At 40.0% G+C, this 24,415-nt stretch overlaps 1 protein-coding gene across 7 annotated transcripts in view; it reads left to right on the top strand.

Annotated features, from left to right (window-relative positions):
* The first annotated feature begins 3,585 nt into the window (after positions 1-3,585).
* Prosap (SH3 and multiple ankyrin repeat domains prosap) overlaps positions 3,586-24,415 on the top strand; it is a 170,643-nt gene continuing 149,813 nt past the window's right edge. For all 7 annotated transcript variants that reach the window (XM_089589053.1, XM_089589048.1, XM_089589052.1 and 4 more), the window contains exon 1: positions 3,586-4,120. The gene's annotated coding sequence lies outside the window, so the exon portion shown is untranslated. The remainder of the gene's footprint in view (positions 4,121-24,415) is intronic.

The following is a 24,415-nucleotide window of genomic DNA, read 5'->3' as shown; positions in this document are numbered from 1 at the left end:
CTTATAATAACATAATAAAATAATTGATTGAAAAAATTGATTAACTCATATTTAATATGATTACACATTATAGCTGATTAAGACGATTATTGATTAAAAATGGCAAAAATAATACTTTGCTAAGTCACAATTTCATGGAACAAAATTGAATATTAATAAAAATTAGAAGTTGGATTTCGCTTCAACGAAGAATTTTTATATTGATAGTAAAACATTAATTCAAGGATTAAGTGATTTTTTCAATCTAACAATTAGATACTTGGTAATAAAAAGAAATTTTAATTTGATAAAATATGAATCATCACTATGCTGTTTTTCGGTGGTGTTAAGACAAAATGAACGTTCGCTTTCAGCTGTCCTCGTATGACGTGTATTTAAAATAATTTTGTTTAAAACAAGACAAAACAATTTGTAATGGGACCAATTTTGGCATAGTAATAAGAGCCCAAGTAAAGTGAATGTTCAGTTTTGCAATGACGCTTGATCTCGTGTAATAGTAGTAGTTTGCATGGAACAAGAACTTTCAAAATCAAAACCAATCAATCAAGGAATAAAAAAAATTGTCTAGGTAATGAGAAAGACTAGAATTAATTTTCAAAGACAAGAATATATAAAGTTTGTGCTGCGACTGAAAAATTATAGCAAAATTGTGTTTAAATTTAGAAAATATGTATTTTTATTTTGCACGCCAGAAAAACGCGTTTGTATGTGTATAATTTTTTTTATTTCATGCGTGCGTTATGAAAGTATAATATTATGTATACATGTCTACTACAAAAAAGTAATCGATCAAATATTGTCTTCTTTTGCGATTAAACTCATGCTGTTCCCACCTTTAGAACATTTGTAACCTTAGAATCTTTAGAACCTTAATAATAAAAAAAAAAACAAAAATAATAAAAAATTATGTTAATTAATTCTTTACATCCAAATACTTAATAATTTTATGTAAAGGGTAAAAAATCTGTATAAATAGCTTTAAAAAGATCAGCTTTATTTTGAATCAATACAAAAAACTTTTTCGTTATTTTGCTAGTCTTTGTATAAAACAGAAAATTTATCAAAATAATTTTTTTTTACTCGTACAAATTCAAAAAATTAGGAAATAACTTTTTCCTTGAATTTTTTTTTTTTTTTTTTTTCATAATGTCTTTTATTTATTGTTTTAAAAAGTACTTATTTGTTAAGAGGTAGTGATTAGTTTCTATAAATCAAGAGTATATATAAATGATGGAGTTGAAAATTTTCGGTGAAAATAAATCGATGACAGTATAATTTATTATTGGTGTGAATAGATAAGCAAGAAAAAAACGTGAAAATTGCAATAAAAGATATGAAATTATAATGAAAGGATTTATGACCAGTGATGACAACATGAAGTTTAAAAAAAATATTAAAAAATTGTTTTATACAAAAACACAGTTTTCGGATTAAGAACATTTCCTCCTGCAGAAAATAAGTATTGAGTACTGTTACAAAATTAAACAAACAAAAAATTTCTATACGCGTGTAATGTTATGTAGAAAAATTGAAATCGTACAAACAATAATACATGGGTCATATTTCTCACTTAAAAAGTGAATTGAATACTAGGCTATAATTGGATTGCTTATACTTAAAACGGGACTTTCTATTGATTTTAAGAGCTATGTACTCTTTTTATTAATTTTTTTTTCAAACAAAACTTTTGATTACGACAACATAGGAACTAGATTATATAACAGGATAAAAAAAAATAAAAAAATTTTGTTTTCAAACTAGTTATATCGCCACAGCCATATGTTGAAATGAATAAAGCTGTTTTTACTCATCCTTATAGCGGTAATCATACACGAGACTTTGTACTACAATGGCGCTCGAAAATCACTTTCTTGCAGCTATTGCAAAATTTTGACCAAAGGCTTTTTAATGCCCTGTGGGCCATTGATGCTTTCTCATGGTATTACAAGTAATTTAACACTTATGTAAAGTACGTTAACCCATTTTCAAGTTTTAACAATTAAATTTTTTAAAAGTATATGTTACCTCTTAAGCTTCTTTTAAACAAAAAAAAAATCAATTCGACCTTTCACTTTATTATGCTGATCCCTATCCTTAGTCTTTCAATCTTAAATTAAAATTCATGCACTACTACGATTTTACATACCTACGGCACGTACGTTGGACACATACATAATTGGTTATGGTGATAGATACGAGAAACTTTTTGCATAATTTAGGCCATGATATTTAAAATTGTACACGAGTATTCACAAAAATTGTACTTGACTTCCTTATTTTTTTTTTTGCTATTTATATTAACGTAAATCGTTTTGCGATTTATATACATTAAAAAATGTACTCGAATGTAAATGAAATTAGGTGGATTCGACGAAATACATCGTCGCACATAATGTAAGAAATAAGCCAGCTCTTGTGAAAAAAAAAATTCTACGAAATGTCAGGGCAAAAGTGAGAGAAGAAGAAGAAAATGAAATGTGAAAATTTTTCGCGAAATAAAGAGTGAAACGTGCATGCGGGTGTTCCGTAATATAATTACACACGAGGCTGGCAAAGCGTAAGCACGTCCTACTTTTTCTCATGAAATATTAAACAGAATCAACAAACCGAAGCATGAAATAACACATACGTACGCGTAACACAACAGTTAAATTTATAATGTTGAATTACCAACAGATTCTCTTCATTTTTAATTGTCTACCGCCACGCGAGCGTAAGCCGGTATACTTACGCGTTAGTACACAGAGTTGGTGAAAATGCAGTGAAATTATTTCTTATTACGTGATCTTGGAAGTTATTCGTACCAACAAAATTCAGTGATTATGAAATAGCAGAAAACGAGCGCCCAACTCTAGTTTTTACAATTGTAAATTCAATCTATTTATCGCAGCTTTGGATTAATAATTACAAGTAAATAATTATATACATTTGCAACAATTGGTTGCCAATCACGTGGCGATTGAAATGAAAATGAGCAGCAAATAGTCACTTTTTTTTTTTACAATTAAAATTATATCTAAGAGTAATCACATCGTCATAATGCACAATGTACCACTTGTATGTTTGACAAACGCTTTAGGGACAAAAAGCTTCTATAAAATTCCTATTAAGCCTCATAAATTTGGAGTAAAAGCTCTTAAACGTTCCGCATAATCAAACGCGCTCTATCGTCCACTGAACTCCCAAACAACGGCAACGAGCCACTCTCGCGCTACCGGGGAGCATTCCCCCGACCAAATATAAATTTTCGCACGCTCGTAATATATGCAGGGCGCGGCATTGCGCGCGCCAACACACGCGTATATATACCTATATATTTGTTACATGCAGCGCAAACACACAAGCGCGTATATCTATATATACGAGCTTTTCGTGCCACGGTATATTGTATATACATATATAAAATACGAGTGTAGGCTTCCCGCGGTATCCACTGGACGGCGCTAGGCTCGACGCGCGCCTCCCAACCTGACCGCGGCCCCGGCAGTCGCGAGCGCGAGTTCAGAGCGCGAGGACGCGAATAAAATCACTCGGCGTTTGTACAATCGATAATATATTTCACTGCTTTTTTTTTTTTTTTTTTTTTTTCATCCACCCTATTTCTGATATTTCATCGAGACGATGAGAAAATCGATGTATATATTTAATTATAGTAATGACGATTGCCATGATGATGATGACGTTTTAAACGATCACCAGTGCCAGTGATAGTAATTATCAGTGATGGCCGTTTTCATCACGGTGTATTTATAATTTTTTCGATCACGAGGAAAATCGAAATTGCCGTGAAAAGAGAAAGTATACGTAAAATCGGCGAGTGCGTCGGAAAAGTTGAGTGCGCCGAGGTATATACATATACACATATATGTAATAGTTGCAGTGACAAGAGGTACACATCAGCCGGCTTATTTCTAAAAGTGCTGCCGTGCTCGGTGTTACATATATGTACACGAGGTGACGGGGGATATATACCTACATAAGTGTGGTTTTGGTCGGTGTACGCTGTCTCGCTTATTGCAGCAGAGAGCCGCATAAATATACACGGAGCAGAGAAATAAAGGGAGCACCGGTCCACGCTGTACTTGCACCGTATACATGTACATTCGGATGTCTCATTAAGGTTGGTTGGTTGTCTCTCTGTGTACCAAGTTATATATACGTATACGCTGTCTTGTTTCATGATGTTTCCCACGTTGTTGTTTTCTTACTCGAGACCCACAGCCCGCAGGACTTTATTTTAGCCAAGTTAGCTTTGTTGATTGGTATTTTATATACTTTTACTTGGTTTTCATTTTTTTTTTTTTTCTTCTAAATAATTCATATACTTTTACCGATACTTTGTTTGGCAATGCATCGTAACAGGCAAGTCTTTGATATTGGTATATACATCCACTCGTTGTTTTGGCAAAGTGTCAATCACCCGAGTGAAAGTCGAACTTGAACTTTCGGGAAGATCGTACTAGTCGTGGGCTGGGAAGGTGTGTTGTACGTGTATGTATATATACACATATCCACAAACGCGCATAATAAACTTTGAAGCGTGTACATCATGAATAAATGTAAGCGCACGAGGAAATTGCGGGACGAAAGCGCGGCAAGGAGCTGCGACGAAGGTCAAATTGAACTCCCGGCGATCGCTTCCGGGTTTGTTTTGCTTCGTTTTCTTCTCTCCCCGGGAGTCGGGGCATTTTCGCATGTATATATTTTATATACGTACGTGTGCGCCGCACGCCGGGATCTCGATGATTGAGGAATTTTACTTTTGTTTCGTGCCGTCACATTATCTCATTACATATATTATATCCTTGCGCGCGTGGGATGTACCTTACCCTGTAATTTGTCTACGTGCCATTTTTTTTTTTTTTTTTTTGCGCTTCGCAAGTCATATCGCGAACGCGTCAACAGATTGGTACAATTACCTTTTTGTCCCCTTTTAACTTTGAATATCAATAATTTGCATGTTAGGATGAAACAAGCCATAATTTTGTACATATCAATGGTGTGCAATTGTATATTTACGTTGGTACTTAAATTATGTACAGTAAAGTGTACACTTCAATCGATGACAGCGTGTAGAGATCTCCTTTTATTTTTTCGTTGATGCATCAATCAACGAAAATTATTCATATCTGTTGAATCAACCCAAAGTATTTATATAAACATATTATCATACCAACAGTGGACTGTTGCGAGACAAAAAAAAAATTTCTGGCCTTCCACCTTTGTTCCAGTATAGGTACTATAAAAAAGACTGACTCTCTCGACGATGACGTTGGAGTATGTTTTAACGCGTGTACTACGATTTCGGTACTTCTTATAGAGAGGAAATGATCTGTGATAATATTTCAACTCACTCCTTCCACGTTGAGGCAAAGATTTCATAACGATCCACGCATGGGCAATATAATTTTTTTAAATTAAAATCGAAAGTGGGTTATCGTTACCAATTCAATGAAAAACACTACCCCAAAGGTGCCGCGTATATATATAGCCACAGAAGAGAGAAACTTAAGATCAACAAGCGAGTCGATATTAAATCATTGTATTCACCGTACGTACACACAAAAATATCATAGAACAAGAGACTGATGTTAATTAAACTAAGTAGTAAAATCAAGTACATGTTATAAATTTCCTCCTTTAAAGCTCCGATTTAATGAAATAATGTCAATTTGTCAAGCTCATCAACTTATTTGTGATTAGCGAGGTGGTAGGCAAGAATCTTGTCTCGCGTAACATTATGCAATTTGTATACGAGCCTCAAAGGTACGTACGACCGCTGTATACCTTCATGTTCAATTAGGCTAACAAGTATTGCTTCGAATTAAAACATTGCGCAATATTCGTGTGATGTTTATTGGTCTGATTTGAGCAAAGCTGCCGGCAAGTATAACTTTGTCCGTCGTGCAGGGTACTTATCTGTTCGTGTAGTACAAATTGAAACATCTTTTAATTGCTACATTATTACGCAAGAGCACTCAATAACCCAATAAAACAAATAAAGACAAGTGGCACAAAGAGAGGGAAAAAAGTAGCTCCGCTTCGGATAGTCGTACCGCGCGATACTCATCAAGAATGAAAAACGTGCAATCTTACGTTACAGTATAGGCACAGGTATTCGGCCACATGATGTATTTGCATGTACACATATAATATACGTATATACACGTTCATTCCACCTCGATTGCATAACGAGAAAGGAATAACAAGTTCACGTACTCACATAAATGAAGGTGTATATAATATGTGTTGCTTCTCTCATTCGTCGAGAGCATTCTGACCTATGGGATATACATATGTTCAGGCATGTGAAAGAGAGGAAGGCGGGTCGTTCGACTCCGGCCTTACCACGTGAATTCATTGTACTTGATTTCTTTCGCTTGTTTTCATTGATCCTTCGGCTTATTAGCGAAGGATCTTTGTTCTTTGGCAATGTTGAGCTTTTAAGGGACAAATTATACAATAACATTGAATGTACGAATGATAATTTTGTAAGAAATTTACTAATGCAATAAAAAAAGGACCAAAGGTTCATCATGATCGTCATCCTTGCACGATAGTATTTGATGCAATCTTTCGTTTGTGCAAATTTTTTTTTATCTATAAATATACGTATACTTTCTCTTGTTAGTCCAATAGTAGTATCTTTCGATGTAGTATGGATAAAATGACACCCTCTACGTGTGCTGGTTGCGTAGAAGAAGCACATGGTTTTAATAGATGCATCCTCTTATCTCGTAGTGATAAATGTGCGGGGAGCACAGTAGCTGCCGATGCAACGTATTATAATTTATTGCGAGATGAACGCACGAGCAATGTGGGTATACGAGTTGTTCTTTTTTTTTTTAGTGCCGGTTGCGTAGTAAGCTCATTTTTCACTCTATTTGCGTACTGATTTTATTTTTGCAATAGTTTTTTTTTTTCCAATTTCTCAATGTACATTGCAGTTGCACAGAGTAGAAAAAAAAGCTAGAGTAGTAAGTAGAAAATAATTTTCGACTTTAGATCGATCGATTGCGACATTGTTCCATTCAATTTCACATCTGAGGTTGCAAAATTGTACTTTTCTGGTATACTTTGAATTTTGACCGATAATGGTCATTATGATAAACCTCTATTGGAGAAAATGGCACACTCGAATTATTTCTACACACATCCGATTTCATACAAAGAGATTTTCATTTAATGTCCGTACGTATACAAGATATTGAAATCACAGCTAAATCATATACCGACAAACAAACAAATTTTCATATAATTTGAGGTATAATAAAAATACGATTTTTATCAAGCCTGAAACTTGGCCTAGCGATAGTTCATATTTCGGATCAACATTTAATATACTGACTTTTTGACTTTGCATTGTTTAAAATTTACGGACGTATCTATTTTATGAACCAATCGTCCCTCAAACATTATCATCTGACGCAAAACACTTTTGAGTAGGTACAAAGCAAGTGTGGAAATAAAAACGAGTGAACCCTGCAAACGAGGGTAAACGAAAGACCCATTTTGTACAACCGAAGAAAAGTCCTTTTCAGGTGTCGTAGCACTGCGTATATAGGTATACTTACGTATGCATGCGCGTATCCACGTACTGTACGGAAAATTGTAAACAATGCAACGCTCGCGACGACTACTATACGATGATATGACACTCGCGTATACTTTGCGCGTAGGTATATCTTTTCTCGGAATGTTCCGCACGACTGGCTTTCCTCTTTACTTTTCTTCCTTTCGACTGCGGCATTTTTGGCATTTCGCGCGACCGTTGTTTTTTTTTTTTTTTTTTTTTTCCAATTTCCTTTTACTCGGCTGTGCCAAGGAGACGTTACACTCCTCGATCGAGTTCACGTTTGTGCGCGAGCCATTGTCAAGTTCACTTACACGTACTCGGGGACGCTGCTGATACTTTATACGTTCGTGCGAGAGCGATTATTGTCTTTCACAACACACCGGTGAAACGTTTCGACGACAATTGTATTGAATTTCTCGCGCCTCGAACACATAAACATGTATACATTGCGTGTTTACGCATTTCGCGTTTTTCCGGGTAAAAGCTTTTGTGTAACTATTTTTTTTTTTTTTTTTTTTTCTTCACTCATCAGTTCGATGGAAATGTGTACAGGTGTTCTGTTAAAATGTCAATTCAGCAGATACCAACATTTTTCTCGAATCGATTGCTCAAAAAAAAATTTTGCTCTTTGACAATTCCATATCAAACAATAATAACGAGTCTTCAGTGACATGATACTTGTTACCTACATCGGGCATATCATAAACGTAGAGTAACCTTATACCTGTTTATTTCCACGGTACCATAATTTGAAGTACTCTGCAGGCATGTGTACTGCAATCTAATATTTTTTTATCTCTCTGTATTAGCGGGCTGTGTGTGCCATGGCGTCCCTCCCTACGTCAGAGTACGACATCTTTTGATAAATGAGACTGTGATGTTATTATTATTCCACCAACGTCTTGGTCAGCTTTTCTCGTGTGGTACAAAAATAGAAAACGCCTTTTGCAAGTATAATACCCGTATATTACTTTTTTGGTATTTATTTATATTTTGGAAAATACGTAAACATAACATTTATTGTAAGTATCATGAGATTGAACCACCATATGAGATTTAAAGGGATCACATAACGAATGGAGAAGATTCCCTGTAACTATTTGTGATAGTGCAACTGTACCCTTAGCCATTCAAGCCTGTATATCTACGCTTTTTAACATCATCGCGGTAATTATTAAATTTCGTATGCTATAAAATAAATCATCTGTTCAAATAAGTACACTCTTGGGTAAACATTTAAAGACAATAAAGATAAAAATCATATTTGGTATTTACTTCGTTGAATCACCTGGTAAATAATGATAAAATAACGGCTTACGCTTAATAACCAGATAGTATTTGTAGTAACAAGTGGATTCTCGCGTTATTTTTTTACGAGTGAATTTACCATAGAGTTAAAATGTTAGTAATGCAACTTGAATTTTTTTTTTTTTTTTCGTCAATTATTAAATAATGCATCAGCAGCTCTAAAAAAAAAACACACCCACATTACACAATGTCCATTTGGATTCGCGTCGAGAATAGTTACACGTAGTTGTTTCGCGTTAATGTAGCCGAGCGCGAGCCGAGCGGGAAAAAAAAAAGAAAAAAAAAAATAAACAAGGACTGTACACTAAATAAATAAAGAAACGCGAACGAGTAATTAGCGCGGAGCAAGCGAACGAGCCTCACCCTTCCCTCTGTCTTCCTGGCCGAAACTTTCTCGTGCAGCAGCCCCTCGTTACGCACGCACGTCTACTTTTTCAAGCACGTTTTTCTCTCTCTCCCCTTTTTTTTTTTTTTTTTTTTACTTTGCCACCCTCGCTTCGTATGGACACTTGTGTACTTCGAGGCACACGATGCATTGTCGCGACTCGTGATGCGCGCGTGTCAAAAGGTGTGCCTTCCTAGTATTTTCATCTTTTTTTTTTTTTATTACGTGTTTGGTAATTATAACGGTACACGGAGCGAATTGCAGTTTTGTGTTTATTTTTTATTTTTCTTTTTTTATTTATTTTTTTCAACGTATTACTAAATAACTGCACTATTGCATGGTATGGACTCGATGCAATTAAAAATAACTCATTTAATCGCCATATCACACCTTCGCGCTTCAATAAAATTTTTTTTTCTGTTAAATTACGGTGCAACAAATAAATAAACAAACAAATTTCCTACAGCACATAAACACACACGTACACGTGAAAAAAGAGCCAGGATGAAAGAGAGAGAGAGAATTCTTTTTCGAGCCCGACTCCCTCCGCTCGGTATAATTAAATTTCACCCACGCTGCTCGAGCTTTCCCTCTCTCTCTCTTCTCCTTCTTCTTGTGTTTGCCCATTCACTTTGACTCCTATCTCGTGCATGCGGGGAAGAGAGCTTTCGCCCGTCTTTCCCCTTATCCTCGTGCTAGTTGACGGTATATCGACTTTGCACCTATCGTTAATGCCGGAGGGCGACGTCTTGGGATCTCATGTCAGTGGGGCTGGGCTGGCCTCTTCGATTACCATTTCGTTGAGAGTCGAGGGGTTCATATTATAGCGTACGGATGCACATCGTGTATCCTGATGTATAGTCAATTTTTACACGGCTACATGTGTAATTTATTCACTCGAAGTTGAGAACAATTTTATGAGGAAACAAGGGGTGGTTTTGTGCAGAGGCGAATCCAGGATATGGGTATACAAAAAATGTTGTCTTGGATTTCCTCCGAAGCGCGTCTGCATTGCAAATATATGGCGCCACTTACCCTCTCGCGTCCCGATATAAATATTATCCGTGTTACACGGCGGGATAACAACTAAGAGCCCCAACTGAAGTAACCAGCACATAATATACGCGTCGCTCGTGCCTCTGCAACTGACTGTTTCCTCCAACAATGAGACATAAATTTGCATGAAAATCAACGTTTGTAACCCGCATATACGCGGATGTGTATACCTGTATACTGATGCGTATATACAGAGCGTAGCAAAAACAAAGTTGCAGCATTGTGGCATCTCACTTGCCGCGCCGACACACAAAAGAGAACATCGAAACGTATATGAATATAGGTAAGTACATGGACTTTTGGTGTCTGCAGCTGCTGCGCCGCTCTTTGCTATCTTCTCTTCTTAAGAGCCGCTCGATGCTGCTCGCGATACACGTATATATATACTATACAGTTTTGCACTTTATGGCCACGTTTTTAAGAATATATTTTATTTTATTATTTTTGAAAGAACAATAAGAATAACAGCAAGTGTATCACCAGAGCAAATAGTGCACATCCGTAGCAAGTATATTTTTAGAAAAAGTAGGATGGAATAAAACGAGTGTATACGACTGCGATTCAAAATGGATTTTACGGTGTTTAAAAAGAGAAGTATAATTTTCGCTGTAAGATGAAAATATATTTTATCAAGGCACTCCTGCTCGGGGACAGTCGTACATGGAAAAAAAAAAAACAAGAGTACAAAAGAGAGGAATAATGTAAACGGAGGATCATATAAATGAAATCGTTTGTATACGTGAGAGCCGAATAGTGTGGCTGGACAATAAAACCTTGCAAATAAGGGACGAATTCCGTAGAGCCGAGAAACAAACAGCTATAATACAATGGTACCCGACACTCGTGCAGAAATTCTCACGTGGATTCTTTACTCTCGCAGGGGCTGCGTTGTAAAATATAAAAAGGGGGAGTACCTGTATACATGGGAGGGCAGTGGAAAAATCAAGTGGCTCCCAAAAACTTTCTTATACATATCGCAGCTCGGTCTCCCCCCTCCCCCTCCCTATCTTTCGTTTCAAAGTTTCTTCCTGGCCCTTTTTTTCCTTCTCTGTCCGGTAAACTCCAGATTTACTCGCACTACGACCACAACTGTACTTTTACTCCGGTTCAAAGAAGTTTTCCGATTCTCGTGCGCGTATTCTTTTCACGAATTTTCATCCCCCTTCCTTTCTGACGGTGCAGATATGCTGCTTGGCCAAGTGAGTCGAGTCTCTCTTTTTTCGGTATTTTGAATACAACTAATTAAAAATACATCCGAGACGTGGAATAGTATACTCTTTTTATTTTCTTTTTTTTTTTTTTTTTAGAATACCCCCCAGGCGTGAGCTTTTAATCTCCCTTCCGGTGTTCCATCGCGTACAATTTACGGCTCGGCGCGTGACACGATTCGATTCTATTTCGGAGACGCTCCTTTTTTTCGTGCGCGCATACATATACATAACGAGGTATATATATACATATATATATCTAAAGGATGCCGTTTTCCATCACCGAAATCGTCGAAAGGCCAAACATTGCGCGCCTGATTTCGTTCCGATGTATAAATGTAAGTGCAAGCCCAAGTTTTTGCATCGCTGATCAATCGGATGGCCAAAACCACCCGCGTCTATACACACACATGGTGGCAATCGAGCTCCTTTTCATCCCGAACTTTTCGCTGATCTCGTTTGCGGGCGCTCCGGCCGACTCGAGACGCAGACTCGAAAAAACAAGCCCTCCGGCTTTTCTTCCCCCTCTCTCACAGACTCTCTTTGCTCTCTCGACTTTTTCCGGGTTGCATTGTCCTCCTTGCGGCTGCTGCTCGTTTTATTTTCTTTCGTGATTTCGTGGCTCGCTCGTGTAGGTATACGTACATACACGACCCTCTGGAGGGAAGTTTTTTCATACGTTTGGCCGAATAATTGCAAGGAGTTGGGAAAACAATATTTTCGCACATACGTGATGATGGTGATTAATTTCTTGCCAAGAAATAGCATACGTTCGATAAACTGATACTATATGAGTTCGTATTGCAACCGCGTCATAAAAACTGCGAGTGGAAGCTTTGCGAGGAAAAAAGAAAAAAAAAAAAAAAAAAAAAAAAAAACATTTGACATACCAATGGCAATCGAGCTCCATAAGGAGGGGGGCACTCGACTCGGGTCGCGTGCGCTCGAGCTATTTTACTCGAAAGGGAATTCCGAGGGCTCCCCCTTTTATCCATATATAGACCCTCCCCCTGTGCCCTGAAGATGGTACAGTTACGTCCTCGCACCGAGGGACAGACGATGATGCAAGGAGACGACGAAAAGAGAGGGATCAGATCAATAAGGCAACAGCGACGCCCACCTTTTTTTTTTCTCATTCTTCCTACGCGTCCGTTGTTCTTCTTCTTACATGCACTTTTCGGTACATTGGGCTCTCTGACGGTCGTAAAAGTCAGGCTCACGAGTAACTAAAATTTAATTAAAGCTAACCCCGGAGGGTGTCGGTATGCCGGAGTAATAAAATCAAGCAGATACAAGCGACAGGGTTCCTCGACGATCCACCATAATCAACGCGATCGTATATAGGGGCTGCGGCGCAATCGAGAGGGTAAAAGTCACACGCAGCCACCGGCGTGTTAAGGGGAAACTCCGAACTGTATATAATAATACATCCGTACTCTAGTGCTTACGCGTGTGCGTGGGCAGTGTGTGCAACTATTATACACGCACGGGAGCAGCGACGCGGTATGTGGGCCGGCACGAAAAATGAAAGGAGTTTGGATTATGGTTGTTGAAGGGTGTGTCTCCTGCCGCGACACGCGCGCGGTTTCATTATATCGTATATACACGGGCTCTCGGGGCACGTTTCTTTTGTACGCGGGAAACATTTTCTTGCGCAATTTCGTGTCCCATACACCATATGCGCGTGGACATACTCGTTTTCGGAACCGCATATTTTGTTTTTTTACCCCCCTCCCCCCCGCATGTACCACGGGAAATTAGACATTTTTGCGAATGTCAGGTATACGTGGCTCGAAAAATAATTTTTATTCGCGACGACCCGTACTTTTTTTTTCCACGCGCGATTGAATCCGTGCATTTGTTTCTTCGAGCGAGTAGGGGTTTATGTGTATAACACATTGCGAAACGCGAGCCCGGCAAAATCACGCGAACCAATTCAAATGATTATCATCTCGGCGAGCCAAAAGCCGCTGGAACAATTTGCGAAGCCGCGTGTATAGGTATTTGTTTCGTATAACATACACACCGACTCTATCGCAACAGTCGACGGTTGAATTCCAGCTCAACATAGTCGATTGTCGTTATACCATGTGTTTGAAAAAATTGTGATCGGCTTGGCCTCGTTTATGCGCCCATCCGACCATTTTCGGCCAATTGTGAATAAATGCGTCTCTGATCTTCCTCCGTGTCGGCTGGTCGTACATATATAGGTATTAGCGCAACTGTGTTACCTGATGGCAGAGACAAGGTCGCGCGTTGGTGTACACATGCCGTATACCTATAGTGTTGGCCAACATCCGCGTAGAAAACGATGACGAAATTGATATTACACCAGGAGGAGGAGGAGGAAAAACACGGGTGTTACACCAAGAGGTAGGAATACATCACGCGAAAAGTTTAATAATATCTAATACATGAGCGACGGGTCATCGAGCTAATTTTTAAATATACATACAGATGGTATAGGAGCGCGAGAAGAAGAAGCAAATTACCCGGCTTCTATGGGTATAAAAATGTACCTTTGGGGTGTAAGTGCATTGTGTGTGTGTATATATATATACCTATGAAGTGCATAACGCGCTAAAAGGCGCGCGAAAGAGCGGGTAATGAGAGAAACGGGGATAACGATGCTCGCGATGATGCGCAGCTACCGCAATTTTCCGAAGCGATGTACCAGAAACTTTTTGCCTTACGATCGGCGCACCAGCTCAATTATATACCATCATCACAACAGATCGGAAGAGAGAGTTTTCTCTGCTCCTTTGATTCATGTATTATATGTACTTACGTACGGACAGAGAAAGAGAGCAGAGGTGTACAACCCGAACGGTACTCCGTAGCCACGAAAATACACTGTTGTAACCGCTAGCTTTGGTTTTTTTTTTTGTGAGGAAACTTTGGAGTACTGTCATTCATTTATGCGCATGCAATTTTTATCTTTGTTTTATTTCTCTCGTGCACCAGTTGTATAAGGTTTGAATTTGGAGGGGTAATTGATGGCCAAAAATGTCATTTTGCAATTTTAAACCGGTAGACTCTTCGAAATTGAATTTACGGGACATTAAACTCCACCCCTGGCATGAAAAAGCCACTTTTGCACATTAGCATGCGGAGTAATTAGGAGCAGGCGCCATTTGACGGATATACGGGGGGTGGTTGGCAATCGAATGCCCCAAGGGCAATTTGTCTCTCGAGTGTGCAGGTATATACCCGCGGAAATCTATTTCTTTTATAAAAAGCTACGTTTTTCAGCAAAGGGTTCGTAATTTAATTGCGCGATTGCATACATGTATCGCGGAGGCGTTTCGCTGATCGATTAGCTCGTTTGTGCCTTTTTTTTATTCAAAGGTTTTGATTCTCCAAAAGCAGGAAATTGAATTTTGAGTTGATTTCTATTTTTCAACCCCCACAATATTCCATATAGTTTCAAAATATTCTCCCTCAAGGTAGTAGCATTGGTATGTAAAAAAAAAGCATCGATTGTGGCATTACGTACTTTGGTATCCGGTACAACATCACCAATACATCCACATAAAAATGATGATGAAAAAAAAAAAAAAAATTCGATTAATATATGCAAATTCGTCAATACGGATGCTCGACGACTCGGCGCTATGATTTACGCGCTCGCGCACACACATGTATAGGAAGGAAGGAGCCTGTACGGCATGTGTATATTATACCGTTGGGGCGGAGCCGTTTGAACATAAAAAACAAGATCGAAAGAGAGAAGAAAAGCGATTGACAGAAGAGACGAACGCCCTCGGTACAGATGAATATGAATGTTTAATTCATAAATGGTATCTCGGCTCCCGCTGGCCTTGAACGAATTCAGCAGCTCTCTCTCTTGATCTCTTGAAAATTCATTGGCGTTTTCTGTCGTCTATGTCTCGTTTTTTTTTTTTTTTTTTCTTTCACCGCTCCAAACTCATTTTTCAGCCACCGCGTTCCCTCCTCATTCTCTCGCTCGGTCGCTCGCGTGTTTGAGTTATGGCTCCACGGCGCGGGGTTTGTCTCTCTTTTATTTGGGAACACCGGGATTTATACGAGCTCGCAGAGTTGTTTGTTTGACACTTTGGATCGGTGGTACACAGGGAAATAAGAGTTGGTCCGTCGAATGTGCCATAAAATAATAGTTGGGAAAATTGTGCGTACATTTTGACGCGATGTCATATACCTATATAGCTGTGTATACCTTACACGTCGGAGGGACCAGTTTTTATGCTAAACGCGCGATTCGGTAACAGCTTGTCGCGTACATTCCTTAAATTTCAATTTTCCACGGATACGATGACAACGTGTTATATTACCCTAGTTTTGTCCCACACTTTTGGTACGATATATACAAAGTTAATTGGTCCCTGGTGGCATGAATTTCCAAAACTGTTGCCTCACCAGGAAAGCAGCGTCGTCAGACAAGCCGCAAGAACTAAAAATAAATTTACGTGCTCCGTGCAAAGTGGAGGAGGGCCACACAGGAGCGTGCTCTCTGTTTTCCACGAGTACACGCTCATGCGTACCCTAATTACTCGAAAATAAATGCGTATGCGCTTCGCCCTCCACATTACGGATACGTATATTCTCTCCAAAGTAGGTACGACCGCGCTCTTGCATCTGTAGAGTATATCGAATTTTCGCTGTTTTGAAGTATACGTAAATGGAGGTTGTTGTCGGACGGCAACCAATGAACGTTTGTACTTTCATTACTTAAATAACATTGTTCAGTTTACAGGGGTACCACATTATGTTTGTTTTTATTTCAAACAACGAGTAATTTTCATCGTATGGAACTTAAATATGGTATTGATAAAAGTTATGTCTCCAGGTGTAAAAACAGTGAAAAATCTGTTTTTGCTTAGAACAAGATGAAATAACATTGCATGAAAAAAAAAAGATTCTTGGTACTTATCCACATACATGTTTGAAATAACATCCTGACTTTTAAATGACAAAAATAGACAAAATACCGACTAAATTTGGCAATTATTATTTTTTCTGCTTACTGGGTATCTTATAGTCATTCTTTTCATTGGGTTCCATACTTCAGTCGATAGTGTACACACGAGACATATCTGAATAACAATGTACTCGAACTAATGAAGTTTCGAACCTCTCGAGCTTTAAAGTTACTAGACTTACATCCATGCGACTGAGCAACCCTTGCGCACAGGCCCTGCTTTTGTCAAGTGATAACTAACAGACCAACCATGTCTCATTTGGGTATCGTTATCCTAAAAAAAAAAAAAAAAAAAAAAAAAAAACAAAAAAAAAACAATAAAAATCAGATCACCTAAATTTAACACCCTGCCAGTCGTACAATGCAATAGACGTCAACGACAAACATCATTAGCCATCGCGCTCATCCTTTGGTCGCAGTAGCCGCGCAAAAAGCGCAAAGCGAGAAAACTCGTGTACTTACGCCGCTCTCGTGTATATACTTAATATATACACAGCGGAAAAATGAAATGAAACGAAGCTCGGGGAGGAAGCGTATACAACGCGATCGCGGAAGTTGACAAGTCGAAAGAGGGGGGGAGAGCAATTTCGCGCTTCCTGGTGTACACACTTGCGCGGCAAAAAAGAGAGGCTGGAGCTAAACGAGTCCACACGCGAATCGAGAACGAACGAGCCAAACGCGCACTCGCTGATAAGAGAGCGAAGGGGAAAAGGCTCTAATCTGGTTAATTGACGGATGCGAGAAAAAAACGAAAGCGCGGATGGACGAAGGACTCTGGAAGGATACGCGATACTTTTCTTGCGGGCTATTTTTGATGGGGGGAAAAAAAAAATTCCGGAACGCGAGTACACGTATTTTTATCGCGGCTAAAAATAGACGCGCGTATACGTGTAGTATTGTAGGCGATATCGCGCGCGTCTTACAAACGCGAATAGCCAGGGAATGGGGAACCCCCTTCTTGGTTTTACAAAAGCTATTCTCCATACGCACGCATCTCGTATCTTTTTCCATCGAATCCGCCTATATAAACGCAATCTCTTCCCTCGGCTCCGGGGAAAGACACACTCGAGGTAAAGCGGGCGCTAAATTTGCGGCTTTGGTGCTCTGGGTGTACGGGCGAGGGTACGGAAATAGAAAAGGTATCGATTTGTAAGAGAAAAGGAGGAGGCCGTAAAGGCGCTTCAAATAAAAAAAATACGAAAGGAGGAGGAAAATACCCACGCGATAGGAGGTGACGCTCTTACACGTGATGTTTTTTTTTCCTCCCTTCCCTCGTACACTTTTTTTAGTCCCCCCCCCTCTCCAAGGCGATACATTGTGTGTACAATTTGCATACAGCGATACACGTTTAACTTTATCGCTTCAACTATTCTTGTTTTAGGCTTTCAATTTAACTTTTTTTGGAATGGAAATTTTCCCCGGGGCTCATTTTAATACTTAACGAGCAGAATCAGAGAGTAATTTCGACTCTCCGAGCTTCGAGACAAATTTGAATACCAATTGTCCATCTTAGCGATCGAGGCTTATCGGCGCCCAATCGGAGCTTTCAACTTTCACTTCCAAATCGATATAGGCTTCCTCGACGTTTTACCTCCAATGTACCGAAAATAACAAATCCCATCGCGTCATACCCGCACCAGTGTGTAATCTATGTAACATTCCAAGCTCGTGAAAAAAGTCGAGTATCTATATGTGTACGCTCTTCTAGGATGAATAAAACCGTAATGGCTAAGTGGAGAGTGAAAAAAACGAAAAACAAGAGCAAGCAAAAGCGAGTGTGTACGTACCAGGTAGAGGCGCGAGAGAGAGAGAGAGAGAGAGAACCGGTCGCGAGGATGTAGGGGGGGGGGATTGTGTCGAACAAGCGAATTGCCGGCTTCCGATACACGCGCAATTAAGTATCCGAGATAATGGCCGGCGCCACCCTAACGCGGCCCGCGTCCCTCCACATTTTCTCCCTCGTTATCATTATTACAATATTCTAACATTATTATTATCTCGGTCTGCCCTAGCTGTGGGGGCATCGGTAATGCGTATATATAAGATGTACCCAATGTATAACATGTACATACAACGCGCGCACGGACACCAAGCAAAGCCCCCATTGGAAACTGGTTGAATCGTCATGCCGAAGCGCGGGTTAATTTTAGACTCTCTCTCTCTCTTTAGTACTGCTGCTATATGCTAACGATGCTGCTCCCTTCCGGCGATCGCGATGAAATCTAGTCTAATTGGATTAAAATTCCTAGTCACGACGCCGGGGTCTGTTTGCTATACGGGTGTTATTGCATACCTATACTGTCGCCTCACGGGAACAAAAATCTTTCAACCGTATCCGAATTACAATTGCAATAAGTGACCTCTCAACACATATATTGTTTGCACTTTGAGATAAATTGAACACTCACCGGTGTCTTGACGAACCGGCGCATCGGTACAATATGCATTACACGCTCGCGAGGGGGCATCATTTTCACCAGCCCCGGCAGCTCGCCGTGAAAAATACTCCCCCGCACTCGTATGCGCTAGAAAAGAAAGAGCGAGATGGGGAGAGGGAGAGAGATGCCGGGGGACGATAACCCTGAATAAATCACGAGGCAATGGTCATTCGGCGACGTTGGGGTTGCTGTGTGTTGTGCATAGTATACGTTCCCGCTTCGCATAAGCTTTTCACGCCCGTGCACGGCTACATGGTGAATGTCGCGCGCGGAACATAGGGAGGGAAGTAAGAAGGAGAGGCGGAACAAAAAGGGGATAGCATGGTCCGCGAGAGAATAACGCCGACGTGCCCGCGTTACTTTTTTATTTATGACCAGGGCCGACCGAGAGCTGCGCCTCTTCTTCGTGCCCTTGCTATCAAGACAAAGAGAAAAAGCGGCTATGGGTAAAAATGACGCGTAAATTTACCCTCGGTGTCCGTAACTCTATTATATATTTGGGAAATCTACAAACAAATGTTTGGTACAGGGTCACGCGTATAATAGTGTATAGGTGTGTTGGGTGAAGAGGAGGACAGTGTACATCCTCGTACCGGTGGCCGATCGCGTGTTGCTTTCTTCTTCGCGGACTGTAGGCATCGTATACCACCGTAGAGCTTATTCTAATTAAACACCGAAGCTCTTCGAGGGCATTGATCGCGGCGTCTATACCCATGTAAATCTCTTTTTTTTTTTTTTTTCCCTCTCTTTCCTCTTTCGGTGCAGAGTGGAAAATCGTGACGAGAGGTTCTTCCCTCTTTTCGTATGCACTCGAGTATACGGTGCTCCAACTTTTTCAAGGGATTTTTAATTGACCTCCTCAGGTTTCCTTTTGGCCTTTTTGTAGCAAACATCGAAAAGAATACGTTTTTTTTTTCTTCCCTCTCCCCAAGAGGGATTTATATCGGCTGGCACTTGGCAACGCGCGAGGTAACTGGACACCGCGCCATGTGTGTACACGAGATTAGAAACAGAAAACCAAAACCAAAAAGTGAAAAGACAAGCTAGCCAGCCCTCGTGTAACGAGTATCTCCTCCCTATAGGTGTGCGTATATACATCTCGAAGCGAAGGAGGAGGAAGAAGGAAGTGCCGGACTATCGCCTCTCCCGCGTGTATACCTTATACGTGTGTGCGAGTCTTTTCTTTTTTCCTCCATATTCCATGCATATGTTGGTACTTTGTTCGCTTCGTCGATGATTGTTCCAACTCTTTGCGAGTGAGAGATAACGCCCGAGTGCCGTTTCACCCTCTCCCCCGCGAATACTTGCCGTATCTGGGTACTCGATGGGCCAATCGGTTGTGCTATGGGATACTCGCAACGAGGGCTTTTGTACTTTGATAATTGAATCGACGCACAAGTGTAATTGACACTTTTTTTGTTTTTTCGATTGTATATTTTCTCCCTCGTTTCTCAGAGCTACAGCTAGATGCGGGGGTTAGTGAATTTGTGATTCACTTGTATAAGCTGGCCAGGCGAAATTGAAAGCGATTCCCTTTCGCCGCTCGCCATTCAATCGCCCGATGAAAAATGTAATATCATTGCGATCGATTTGGCTAAACCTCCTCCTCCTCCTACTTCGGCAAAGGAAGCACTTTCACCAAAGTCCTTAAAAGCTTACATATTTATACACCCCTTTTTTACTTCCTTGCAATACTTGAGAGCGCGTGTACATACTCGATCACTGGTATACCTTTCTGATTGCCACCACATAAATTAATATGTGTGAAATGCAGTAAAAATGGTCCACCAACTTGATCGAAAACTGATGAGATGAACATTGAAGAAAGGTTCATGTTTGCCCGGTTAATATTTTTTTCTTGGCACCACGCAAAACACTGTTTTTTTTGCACGTGGGAAAGTAAGATGTAACCAAGTACCACATGTATACGATACGTACATTGAGATTTTTTTTTTTTTTTTTGTAAATATAAAAGTTATAAATACGATGCACATTGTTTCCAAGTGTCAAGTTGGTGAGAAATTCCAGTCACCGAGGCAGTAAAAATCGTATACGAGATAGTAGCGTAGTGTACATAGATGACGTATGCACATTCATAAATCCATCGGGTAAAGGTCTCTCGGACCACCCTCGCATCGCGTCGGAGACTTTTGTTCTATAGGTTTACAGGTGGTTAATCGTTTTTTCCCGTCAAAAGTACACAAGGCACTCCTGTCGAGCCTAAAAAAGGGGGTAGAGGAGGGGGATGGGGGATCCTGTGAGTATAGAGGGGAAAAAAAAAAATCCTCGGTACCTCCTTCTTTGTTGAAAGGAATGTGGAGCGAAGGACGAGTTATACGCGGACGCGTGCGGTGCGGGCAGGTGAATCGCCGATACGGAAAATAAGACGGATGATGTCGTCTATGACGGGGGGCACGGATTGATTTATCGCGTCTATAAATTGAAAGGGTTTTCTGGCTATTTATCTTGCTCGGTGGAGCCGAGATAAATTGAACTGCATCGATAAAACAACCCGTGATTGCATTGCAAACGAGAACAAAAGTTGATTTTTTTTTTTTTTTTTTTTTTTTTTTTTTCATCTTCATAGGTTCGTCACAAAACTCTTTCAAAACCGATGGTAAAATTAACCCTGTAAGTGACACATTATTCTTAGATGAAAAAAAAAAAAAAAATCAAACCACATATCTATCCTCGAAAATTTGTCATCCACACGCAACCGGAACAATTTATCGGCAAGCCAGACGCCGGTGCTCTCGTGTCGAGCACTTGTGCTCCTTGTGCGCGTGCATTGTTCTATACACTTTGGTGCCCCCAACGACGAGCCATACTTGCACAGAAAGCAGCGCAAGGTGCCGAGGTGAACTACTATATATACTCACCATAAGAGAGGTAGGATGTGTGATGTATAAGGACGCGCGGGGGCCGGATGTGTGTCGAAAGAAGAAGAAAATGTGTGTACATGGCTGTGCTCATATCGCACACGCGTGCAGGAGTGGAAAAGCATCACAAGCGAATGAAAAATATAGGAGATACGGGACTCTGTCTTTCTTGGTGTTGTTGGGCTGCATCGCATTCAAAGGAAACGCCATTGCGGAGGTGGGAAATGCCATCGAGCCGCGAGAAAATGGATAGACGCGAAGAAATGAGCGCGCGGGAGCCTCGTGGCATTCTTTTCCGCGGGTACACTTATACTCTTACAGACGTAGCATGTGTTCAGCTAGCTCGGGTTATTACGTTGTATTGTTATGAAGACATTTTTTTTCCTTCCTCGGGTAAGGGGTACTCGGTTAGAGTCATGGCATTTTTTTTTTTTTTTTTTTTTTTTACATTATTTGTCTTCCGGACAAGATGCGAGGCTAATCCATAGTACAGCACTATTTGTTCGATCGGCAACTTTGGTCTTCATTTGATCGAGTAAAGGTGCGTAACTCAGTAATCAACGGAACTTGGGAAAATTATTATTTCGCAACACATGATGGTGTTGGCGTAAATTCCGCGAGAGATTTGTCTTCCAACGAAAGTCGTAAAATCCTATATCCTTCGCGGTTACACCCCAAGGTGTATGTAACGCACAAACGTGTTTTCCACGCGCAAAATAATATACAATGCGAGGGGTACCCGGTGCTGCTACGAAAATATTTGTGTATGAATTATCACGCGCGGAATAGAAGAGAGAACGTTATCGTATATTGCAATCACACAAATGGCAAACTCTTTTCTCAACTTGACAAAAATCAGATACGTTCAATGCGTGAATTATGCACGCGGACGAGCTGGGGGAAAAGGACGGCTCTCGTTTCGAGGACATATCTTTAAAAATATACGGTACGTATATACCTCGCGGGGAACCAGTTTTGATAATTTAATACGCTTCGTAGGTACATTAGTAGCACCCATACTACACTCTCCCGTAAACGTGTCGCAATCGCATAGGGGATATCTACAAGTGGTACCTTTTATTTCTCTCTTTCATTTAACACCGCCTCTATACGCGCTCCCGGTTTTTTTTTTTTTTCCTTCTTCTTTATAATCGCCTTTTCAAAGGTACACACGCCAAAAGATTTAATGGCCCGCTCTCCGCGAAGTCAGATCGAGCGCCGCGCTCTCGTGTGTGTGTACACACAATACGTGCGCTCCATCAGATATACGAGCCCCCGCGAGATGCAGGAAGTACGTATGATGGAAAAAATATTTTGATTTGATTTTTAAATTCCTCTTTGTTTGGGAAAGAAGAAAAAAAAAAAAAAAAAAAAAAACGGTCCAAATATTTCCTCGACGTATTTTCTTCGATGAATACCGAAACAAATCGATACAATACGGCACACGGTTATTTACCACCTCAGCGATATCAATGGTACAGCTTATCGCCGAACCATTAGAGCGCATACATTCAATTGCGAGCCGTGCACGCGTGTACAGGTATACAATACATGTATATACTGCATATTTACTCGTTGGCGAAAGGCGGTAAATTTTTTCCGCACTACAATACGTACATATATACACGCGTATACTGGTTTGCGTGTATATACACAACGGAGTGATACCTCGTCGCTATTAAGTTCTCGCGCACCTATATTATGGATCTCTCGGGAGGTTGTAATTTCCATGGATATTATTTGCGCAGCTTCCGTGCATATTATGGCCTCGCTTTGAACTCCATTACCAATACGTGTGTACGTAAGTGTAGCTAGTGCTGCCGCTCAGCACCGTATGCTCCACCGGAAGCGATAATAATCCATCCCTGCATGGACATGTGTGTGTGTGTATGTATAGCGCGGAGCATCAGCAGATGATCGTGTGTGGGAGTCTAATTGCACTTTCGTCGCTCCTGCGGCTGGTGCCTTATTTCTTTTTCTCCCCTTCCCCCTGCCACAGTTTTTTTTGTATGGGTGTGTGTGTGTGTGTGTGGATTTACTTTTGCCCTCGACCGTGCTGCAGCTACCGAGTTACTTACGTGTGTATATACGTCCGAGGAGAGTCGTGGGGTTGATTTACGGGCTTTTCGAAAATTAAAGATCGCTTTGCTCGTTAAGTAATCGAAAGAAGCGAGATATTTTATACTTTGAAACAAGAGGCTTTGCATTTTTCGTAATAATATTATCATTTTTCATTTCGATGTATACATTCTTGTGTTCAACACTATACGTGAATGTTATTGCGTCATTATTGTTTTTGCCACCAAAGTTTCCATTTCATTGGGAAATTTATATATATTTTAATCGCATGCGTCCTCAATACTGTGTTGCAATTAATGGCCATGATTTGCAATTCAATTTTTTTTTCATTTTTTTTTCAATAAAGTCTTGTTTTTTCAAGGTTCGAGCGTCAATTTAGTTGGAAAAATAATAATTCTATAGACGAGACTTTTGTATCACATGTTTTTTTTTTTTTTTTTTTTTTTTTTTTTATCAAGTTCTCGCGGTCTCTATTTCCTCAAACGATGAGTCGTGAGACTTGCTAAACATACGTTTTGTCGCATTCATA

This window comes from Copidosoma floridanum, unplaced genomic scaffold (assembly GCF_036245765.1).
Source record: "Copidosoma floridanum isolate Cflo_tuat_1 unplaced genomic scaffold, Cflo_Japanese_pri ptg000007l, whole genome shotgun sequence".
NCBI classification, from domain to species: Eukaryota; Metazoa; Arthropoda; class Insecta; order Hymenoptera; family Encyrtidae; genus Copidosoma; species Copidosoma floridanum.
The sequence above is the reverse complement of the archived record's forward strand: the minus strand, read 5'-3'. Positions and strand labels throughout refer to the sequence as shown.